This window comes from Phoenix dactylifera, chromosome 14 (genome assembly GCF_051530095.1).
Source record: "Phoenix dactylifera cultivar Ajwa chromosome 14, Ajwa_hap1_PhDact_Kaust_v1.1, whole genome shotgun sequence".
NCBI classification, from domain to species: Eukaryota; Viridiplantae; Streptophyta; class Magnoliopsida; order Arecales; family Arecaceae; genus Phoenix; species Phoenix dactylifera.
Genome location: NC_143203.1, coordinates 10,611,886 through 10,622,145, shown reverse-complemented (window position 1 = coordinate 10,622,145; position 10,260 = coordinate 10,611,886).

The window sequence follows — 10,260 nt, the reverse complement described above, 5'->3', positions numbered from 1 at the left end:
AAAAACAAAAGTTGGCACAAGAACTTGAAAAATACAAACCTTTTGTAGAAAAGTTTACATATAGTTCTGAAAAATTAGAAATAATACTTAATAATCAACGAGCTGTGTTCAATAGAGCTGGTTTAGGGTATAAACCTAAGAATAAGCAAAAGCTCCTTAGTAATTTCTTTGTGAAAGCAGGGGAAAGCAAAATTAAGAACATAACCTGTTTTTGCTGTGGAAAAATAGGACATAAAGCTAATGTGTGTGACCATAGAAAAGGAAAAGCTAAAAGAAAAATTAAAAAGGCTTGGGTTCCAAAAGGAACCAACATTACTAACCATGAAGGACCCAAGAAAACTTGGGTACCTAAAATTGTATGATTTCCTTGTGTAGGAGTGTCTTGCAGCCAAGGTCGACAAAAACTGTTGGTACTTGGATAGTGGCTGCTCAAGACACATGACGGGTGACAAAGACCAATTCTTCACCCTTGAGCCTAAAAAAGGGAGGTGCAGTGACATTTGGAGACAATAACCAAGGTCACATCGTTGGTATAGGTAAAGTACAAATCACCTCCTCAACCTTTGTTGATAATGTACGATTGGTAGATGGTCTTAAACATAACTTACTTAGCATAAGTCAATTATGTGATAAGGGTTTTGATGTTCTGTTTAAACCATCCCTATGCATCATAACCAACTCAATTGACAATAGCTTAGTATTCAAAGGAATAAGACGTGGAAATGTCTATGTAGTAGATCTAGATGATCTTGCTAAAAACAGTCCTTGCTTAGTAGCTAGTGATACTAAGGTTGATGATGTAAGTTGGTTATGGCATCGTAAATTAGGACATGCTAGTATGGATACAATATCTAAGTTAGTTAAAAGAGATTCTGTAGTAGGTTTGCCAAAACTAAAATTTGAGAAAAATAAAATTTGTGAAGCATGTCAATATGGCAAACAATCGAGGAACTCCTTTAAATCCATAAATTGTGTCTCTACCTCTAGACCTCTTGAACTACTACACATGGATCTATTTGGACCAACTAGAACCACAAGTCTTGGTGGAAACAAATATGGTCTTGTTATTGTAGATGATTTTTCTTGATATACTTGGGTCATGTTCTTAGCTCATAAAGATCAAGCATTTTCTGTATTTAAGAAATTTCATAAGGAAGTAACTAATGCAAGAGATGCTTCAGTCATAGCTATTAGAAGTGACCATGGAACGGAATTTGAAAATCATCTATTTGATGAATTTTGTAGTAAAAAGGGGATAACACATAATTTCTCTGCACCTAGGACACCATAACAAAATGGAGTTGTAGAAAGAAAGAATAGAACCCTAGAGGAAATGGCTAGAACCATGTTATGTGAAAGTAACCTTGTTAGATGTATGCCCTAGAAGCCAATCTGGCTGACACATTGTTAATTCTAGGGACATAATTTTGTACTTGACTATTTATTATTGAATAAATAAAAGGCATCTTTTCATTCATATTATTTATGTGTCTATGAATCGTCCAAGAAATTAATAAGATGATGATGCATATTCTCAAGAGTTGAGAATTTGAGCCATGTATCATTGGTGATTAATTTCTAAATGCTCATGATCAATGGATCATCACGAGGACGGTGATCGATCCGATCAGTGCACAGATCACTTTCTTTCTGGATGGACGAGACTTGAGTCCACAGTGTAGGGACACTGAAGTGATAGTGCAGGTGCTTGTTAGAGAACAAGGGTACTGAGCGTGACCAAGACAAGAAGTCACTTGGATGTCTATCCATTCGTCAGTGACTTGCTTGATGTTGCAGTAGTATGACTGGTCCTTTGACCTGCGGTGCTTCAGCTACTCACAGTGAGGTTATTGTAGTTTGACTACACGTATACATGGTCTCTAGTCATATGGGTCCTTGTAGTGTAGATTGGCTGCAGTAAGTTCACTGTAGGAGTAGGGTATGCACTCACATGGAATCTATCGACCTTGATAGAAGAGGAGTGATCCTATGTGATTTGTTAGACTGAGTTCTAAGACCTTGGCCAGGGCAGTAATATAAAGTGGAGAAAGAGTTTTCCACTAACGAACTCGAGTCGAATAAATCTTGACATATGACAGACGAAGGGGTTTGACGAGTTATCCATGACCTCCGTCCTGTAGGGATCCACGATAGTAGGACTGTATCACATAATAACTGCACCTAGAGGTTCATCATTCTATTCTACTGGGTAGCCACTACATGCTGCTAGGTGTCACTGGTGGATGGTAGGACTCACAGGGATTATCTCGATGATCGATAAACCCTAATGAGTAGAGTTGGAATCGTTCCAATCCATTGAAAAGAGTTTTCAATGATATTGTGATAGAGATCATAATATATCTCACTACCAGTCAGAGTAGAACCTATGGGGTCACACACACTAGAAGTATTGACCGATCCGATGGTTGAATCGTGATTAGGAATCACAAGTAATCAATTAGATTGATATTCAGTTGAAGAAGGAACAAAGGGAATTAATTAATTGGACTTAAACACAAATCCTACTTCGAGTAGGATTCCTAGAGTCCTAATTGGATTAGGACTGAGAATCCTAGTTGGAGTAGGACTGGGATTCCTACTTGGAATAGGATTCCTACAATCCTAATTAGATTAGGAGTTTTGAATTAAAATTGGATTCCTACTTGGAGTAGGATTCCTAGAGTCCTAATCGGATTAGGACTTCGAATTCAAATTAGAGTCCTAATTGGATTAGGACTAAAATTAAATAAGTCCTAATTCGATTAGGGTTTCTTAAGTCCTAATTAATTATTAATCTAATGAATCAACATGACTCCTAATTGGGTTAGGATTGAAGAGTTCAATTGAGTCATGGTTCATTCATGTTCTAATTGGATTAGGGCTAGTAAAGATTGAACCCGATTGATTCATGATTTGGTTAAACCCTAATTGGATTAGGGCTAAACCAAATTAGGGCCACCCAATCCTCATTAGATGAGGATTAGGGCAACACAAAAGGGAGGGGCTCACGCCCCTCCCCTTTCTCCTCCTTGGTGCGGCAACACAAGAGGGGCTGGCGCCCCTCTTGGAAAGCAATCAAGGGCTCCTAACTTGTAGGAGCCCTTCATGCTTTAAAAAGGGGTGAGGGCGGCAGCTAGGGCATCCTAAGGTGAAGTCCTCTTCTTTGTGCCGTGGCCACCCTCTCCCCTCTCTTGGTTTCAGCCGCAAGCAAGGAGAAGAACAAAGGTGGTGTTGGCGGCTCCCTTCCTCCACCTTTCCTTCTTCCAACGCAGGGAAAAGATAAAGGCTGCAAAGCTTGGTGATCTTCTTCCTTGGTTGTTCCATCTTCTTCCTCCTCCCTCTAGCATTCAAGAGTTGAAAGAAATGGAGGTGATCAGCCATCAAAACCAATCTCTGCAAGGGAGCTAGCACCCCGGGGAGATTAGAGCGATTGGATCGGTCCTCTGCTTCGTGTGGATACCCGTAGAGGCCGGGCATTTGAACGGCTTCAAGCGAACCTTCATCCTAAACCACGAACATCAGTTTGCGGTGATCATCTACCCGCACAAGGTGAAGATCTGATCTTCTAAAGATTTTAAAAGTTTTTAATCCTTATCTATCTACGAACGGTTTTTGAACAACGTTCATGCGATGAACGGTTGATCCCGCGCATGCCTCTTCCACTGCATCTGAATTTTTTTAAAATTTCAGCGGCATGATCGGGGTTTTCTAACAAACCTACCTAAGTATTTTTGGAGAGAAGCCATTAATACATCATGTCATATACTAAATAGAGTTTTATTGAGACCCATTATAAAGAAAACACCTTATGAACTTTGGAAAAATAGAAAGCCCAAAGTAAACTATTTTCATGTTTTTGGATGTAGGTGTTTCATTCATAATAATGGCAAGGATAACTTAGGTAAATTTGATTCAAAATCTGATGAAGGTATCTTTTTGGGATATTCTACATCAAGTAAAGCTTATAGAGTGTTTTGTTGGGGTATGTGGAGACCTTTAGTGATGAAGAGAATTGAAGAAGAATCAATTCTGCATAGTTCTGTCTGGTGGACTGTCGGAGTCGACTCGAGCTACAGTCGAGTCGACTCGGGAACAGTCGAGTCGACTCGAGGTCTGTCGAGTCGACCCGAGAGGAGAAAGCCGCAAAAACCATGTTTCTGTCTGGACTGTCAGAGTCGACTCGAACTACAGTCGAGTCGACTCGGAGCATCGTCGAGTCGACTCGAGATACAGTGGAGTCGACTCGAGATCGTGCCAGTTAAACTGGAAGTTGTTCAGACGTGCCAGAGTCGACTCGGACTTCAGCCGAGTCGACTCGGGCTCGCGGGAAATCATACGGATGAGTTTCTTTTTGGTGTTTTGTTGGCGTTTCGACGGCTATGATCATCCGAAGGTCTTGAGACTATATATAGGACTCATGAGAGCCCTAGGGTTAAGGTTATTGGCCGTATTTTGAGAAAAACTCTTGTTTGTGAGGCTAGGGTTCTAGAGAAGAAGAGGATTGGGATCCTACTTCTTGTGCAAAGGGAATTCTGTGTGAATCTCTTGTAGATCGATCGCTTGTGATCGTTCGGGTGTGTGCTATCTCTGTAATCAGTTCATCCTTATTAAGATTTGGAGCGGTGGAGGACGTAGGCTATTTGTAGCCGAACCTCGTTACATCTTTGTGTTTGCTTTGCTATTTTCTTCCTTCTTCTTCCTTTGATCTTTGATAATCCATTGCGGTGCTCAAGTGTTTTACCCAACTGATACCAAGGGGTAATCTTTTGCCCTTCGTAGGCGGAGCGAAGAGGTGATCCTTGAGTCCGGAGTCGAGGGAGCGAGAGAGTGCTTATCCGTTTGTATCTCTCTTTGCTTGTCCGACGTCAGTGGCGGCGCTGGTGTGAGTGGGTTCCGGCGTGGGCGCTGACAACAATTGGTATCAGAGCTATTGGTTATTCTGCAATGGCGGATGAAGGAAAGTTGCGAATTGAGAAGTTCAATGGCACGAACTTCGGGTTTTGGAAGATGCAAATAGAAGATTACCTTTACCAGAAGGATCTCTATTTACCTCTTGAAGGTAGAGCAAAGAAACCAGAGAAGATGTCCGATGAAGACTGGGAGGTCCTCGATCGGAAGACGCTCGGCACCATTAGATTGTCACTTGCATCCCAAGTGGCATTCAACATCAAAAACGAGAAGACGACGATGGAGTTGATGGCAACATTGTCGCGGATGTACGAGAAACCCTCAGCATCAAATAAGGTATTTCTCATGAAGAGGTTATTTAATCTTCGTATGAAAAATGGCGGCAGTGTAGCAGAATACCTCAACGAGTTCAATGGACTCACGGCCCAGTTGGAGTCAGTGGAGATTAGTTTTGACGATGAGATTCGGGCATTGCTAATCCTCTCCGGATTGCCTGATAGCTGGGAGGGCCTGGTGATGGCGGTGAGCAACTCTTCGGCGACGGGGAAGTTGATTTTTGATGACGTTGTGGGAGTGCTTCTGAGTGAAGAAGCAAGAAGGAAATCTTCTGGAGCTACGGAGTCGTCTGGAAGTGCACTAAACACCTCTGACCGGGGAAGACAAAAGAAGGACGGTCGATTTCGAAGCGACTCGAAGTCGAGATCCAGCAGGTCTCGAGCACCTCAGAACAAGGGAGCGAAGTGCTGGAACTGCGGAAAGACGGGGCATTTTAGGAGGGACTGCAAATCTCCTAAAGGGAAGCAAGGCGACCACACCGAAGGAGTCAGCAAGGATCTGGCAAATCTTGCTGAAGACGGTGATATGGATGCCCTCGTTCTATCTTTATCTACCTGTGACGAGTCTTGGGTGATAGACTCGGGCGCATCTTTCCATGCTACATCCCAACGGAAGCTTCTTGGAGGATATGAGAAGGGAGACTTTGGCAAAGTCTACCTAGGGGATGGAGAGTCTTGCACCATACAAGGAAGGGGAAGCGCGGAAGTGAAGTTGGTTTCTGGATCTTCACTTGAGCTTGAGGACGTACGGCACGTGCCTCAACTGCAGAGGAATCTGATTTCTGTTGGACAGTTGGCGAGCCAGGGGTACAAGGCTACTTTCACAGCTGATCAGTGGAAGATATCCAGAGGTTCGTTGACGGTGGCTAGTGGCAAAAAGGTTGGGACACTTTATGTCACCAACGGCACGGAGAACTCTATTGGAGTTGTTGCAGCAGATGTGGACACCAAGTTATGGCATTGCAGACTAGGGCACATGAGTTATCAGGGACTTGAGGTGATGCACCAGTTGGGAAAGCTGCAGGGTCTCAGGAGTGTTGAGATGGACTTCTGTGAGGATTGTGTTCTCGGAAAGCAGAAGCGTGTTTCATTCAACAAAGAAGGTAAACCTCGGAAGCAAGAAAAGCTAGATCTTGTGCACACGGATGTGTGGGGGCCTGTACCGGTTTCTTCCATTGGTGGATCTCAGTACTATGTTACTTTTATTGATGATGCTACCAGGAAGCTTTGGGTGTTCTTCTTGAAGCACAAGTCAGAGGTATTTGGGGTCTTCAGGAGATGGCAGGCAATGGTAGAACTCGAGACAGGAAAGAGGTTGAAATGCCTGAGATCGGACAACGGTGGTGAGTATTGTAGCAGGGAGTTTGAGGACTACTGTGCAGATGCTGGGATCGTCAGGCAGAGGACAGTTCCAGGAACACCACAACAAAATGGAGTTGCTGAAAGGATGAACAGAACAATTAATGAGCGTGCCAGGAGTATGAGGATACATGCTGGATTGCCACAGCAGTTTTGGGCGGAAGCAGTTAACACTGCTGCCTACTTGATCAACAGAGGGCCATCAAAGAAACTTGAATTTGGAATTCCTGAGGAAGCATGGACAGCGAAGAAGATTGATTTGGCGCACTTACGAGTATTCGGTTGTACCGGTTATGTCCATGTTGATTCCAGTCAAAGAAGCAAACTAGACGCCAAATCAAAGAAGTGTATTTTCGTTGGATACGGAGGTCAACAGTTTGGGTATCGGCTTTGGAATCCCGAACACAGGAAGATCATTCGTAGTAATGATGTGGTATTCAATGAGAAAATACAGCAGAGCTATGAATCAGAAACAAAACCTGTTGAGCCGTGTTTTGTGGATCCTGAAGAGGAGTCTACAAATTCTGGTCAGAAGACTCAGTCAGAGCAAGAACCTGAAGCATTGGCACCCCCTCCACAACTAAGAAGGTCCACTCGTAGTACTCATGGGAAGCCTCCTCAAAGGTATGATGGGACTCTTAGTTATTTGCTGCTCACAGATAATGGCGAACCTGAATGCTTCACGGAGGCATTGGAGGTTGATACCAGGAAGGAGTGGGAGTTGGCTATGGATGATGAGATGAAGTCATTGGAGCAAAATCAAACGTGGAATTTGGTGGATCTGCCCAAGGGGAAGAAAGCACTGTCAAACAAATGGGTTTACAGGCTGAAGGAAGAGCAAGGCGGGAAGAAGCGGTACAAGGCCAGGCTGGTTGTAAAAGGATTTCAACAGAGAGCAGGTATCGACTTCACAGAGATCTTTTCTCCTGTAGTCAAGATGAGTTCTATTCGAGCGGTGCTGAGCATGGTGGCAGTAGAGGATCTTCACTTAGAGCAGCTTGATGTGAAGACGGCCTTTCTCCACGGAGATCTCGATGAGGAGATATATATGCAGCGGCCGGAGGGATACATTGCAGCTGGCACGGGTGACTTAGTCTGCAAACTAAAGAAAAGTCTCTATGGTTTGAAACAGGCACCCAGACAATGGTATCTCAAGTTCGATAGTTACATGCTTGAGATAGGATACAGGAGATGTCAGGAGGATCACTGTTGCTACTTCCGGGACTTCGGTACATCTTACATTATCTTGCTATTGTATGTTGATGACATGTTAGTTGCAAGAGCTAGCATGCATGAGATTGCAAAATTGAAGCTGAAGCTGTCAAGAAAATTTGCAATGAAGGATCTAGGAGCAGCAAAACAGATCCTTGGGATGCGGATCAGCAGAGATAGGTCTAAACATATCCTCAGACTATCTCAGGCGGAGTACATCAGCCGAGTACTCAGGAGATTCTGCATGGAGGGTGCCAAACCTGTTGGCACACCGCTGGGTGCCCATTTTAAGCTCTCAAAAGGGCAAAGTCCGAAGACGCGGGTGGAGGAGCTCAATATGTCAAAAATCCCGTATGCATCGGCAGTGGGGAGCTTGATGTACGCTATGGTGTGTACGAGACCAGACATTGCTCAAGCAGTGGGAGTTGTGAGTCGCTTCATGAGCTGCCCAGGCTTGGAGCATTGGCGCGCGGTCAAATGGATACTGAGGTATCTGAAAGGCACTGAGCACATGTCAATGTGCTATGGAGGTTCTGAGATCCGGTTACAGGGCTATGTGGACTCAGACATGGCAGGGGACTTGGACGGCAGGAGAAGCACGACAGGGTACTTGTTCACCTTGGGCAGTGGAGCCGTCAGTTGGATTTCCAGGTTGCAACCAGTTGTTGCATTGTCGACTACGGAGGCGGAGTATGTGGCAGCCACAGAGGCGTGCAAGGAACTAATATGGCTTCAAGGCTTGATGAAGGAGTTTGGGAAGGAACAGAAGGATTGCATGTTATATTCAGACAGTCAAAGTGCAATTCATCTAGCGAAGAATTCAGCTTTTCACTCAAGGACGAAGCATATTGACATACGGTACCACTTCGTGAGGTCATTGCTCGAGCAGGGACTCGTCAAGTTGGAGAAAATTCATACAAGTCAGAATCCTGCAGATATGTTGACGAAGGTCGTCACGGTGGAGAAGCTGAGGAGTTGTTCAGCTTCTGCTGGTCTTCATGCTTGAAGACGTTGAGGAGGCATCGTACCGATCTCACTAGGATGATCCAGTTTCAGTGGGAGCACAGAGGAGAACCAAGTAACAAGAGAATATACCCAAGGTCTCCAAGTGGGAGATTGTTGGGGTATGTGGAGACCTTTAGTGATGAAGAGAATTGAAGAAGAATCAATTCTGCATAGTTCTGTCTGGTGGACTGTCGAAGTCGACTCGAGCTACAGTCGAGTCGACTCGGGAACAGTCGAGTCGACTCGAGGTCTGTCGAGTCGACCCGAGAGGAGAAAGCCGCAAAAACCATGTTTCTGTCTGGACTGTCAGAGTCGACTCGAACTACAGTCGAGTCGACTCGGAGCATCGTCGAGTCGACTCGAGATACAGTGGAGTCGACTCGAGATCGTGCCAGTTTAACTGGAAGTTGTTCAGACGTGCCAGAGTCGACTCGGACTTCAGCCGAGTCGACTCGGGCTCGCGGGAAATCATACGGATGAGTTTCTTTTTGGTGTTTTGTTGGCGTTTCGACGGCTATGATCATCTGAAGGTCTTGAGACTATATATAGAACTCATGAGAGCCCTAGGGTTAAGGTTATTGGCCGTATTTTGAGAAAAACTCTTGTTTGTGAGGCTAGGGTTCTAGAGAAGAAGAGGATTGGGATCCTACTTCTAGTGCAAAGGGAATTCTGTGTGAATCTCTTGTAGATCGATCACTTGTGATCGTTCGGGTGTGTGCTATCTCTGTAATCAGTTCATCCTTATTGAGATTTGGGAGCGATGGAGGACGTAGGCTATTTGTAGCCGAACCTCGTTACATCTTTGTGTTTGCTTTGCTATTTTCTTCCTTCTTCTTCCTTTGATCTTTGATAATCCGTTGCGGTGCTCAAGTGTTTTACCCTACTGATACCAAGGGGTAATCTTTTGCCCTTCGTAGGCAGAGCGAAGAGGTGATCCTTGAGTCCGGAGTCGAGGGAGCGAGAGAGTGCTTATCCGTTTGTATCTCTCTTTGCTTGTCCGACGTCGGTGGCGGCGCTGGTGTGAGTGGGTTCCGGCGTGGGCGCTGACAACATGTTTAACAAAAGAAACCTTGTTATTGAAGAGTCTATACATGTTATTTTTGATGATACTAATGATATCTCTTCTAGCAAGAGAGTTGTTCCTGATGATGATGCAGAAATTCTTGAAGAAAAAATTGATGAGATGACATTACAAGAAGATGAACAAAAACTAATTGGAAATGCATCAACAAGCCAAGAGGCAATTGTGGATCATGGGCTGACTAAGGCTTGGAGGTATGCTCATGGGCATCCTAAGAAATTAATTTTAGATGATCCATCTCAACCTGTTAGAACTAGAGCATCTCTTAGGAACTTAAATAATCATCTAGCATTTGTCTCACACCTTGAACCTAAAAACATAGAAAAAGCTGAAAATGATGTAAATTGGATAAATGCAATG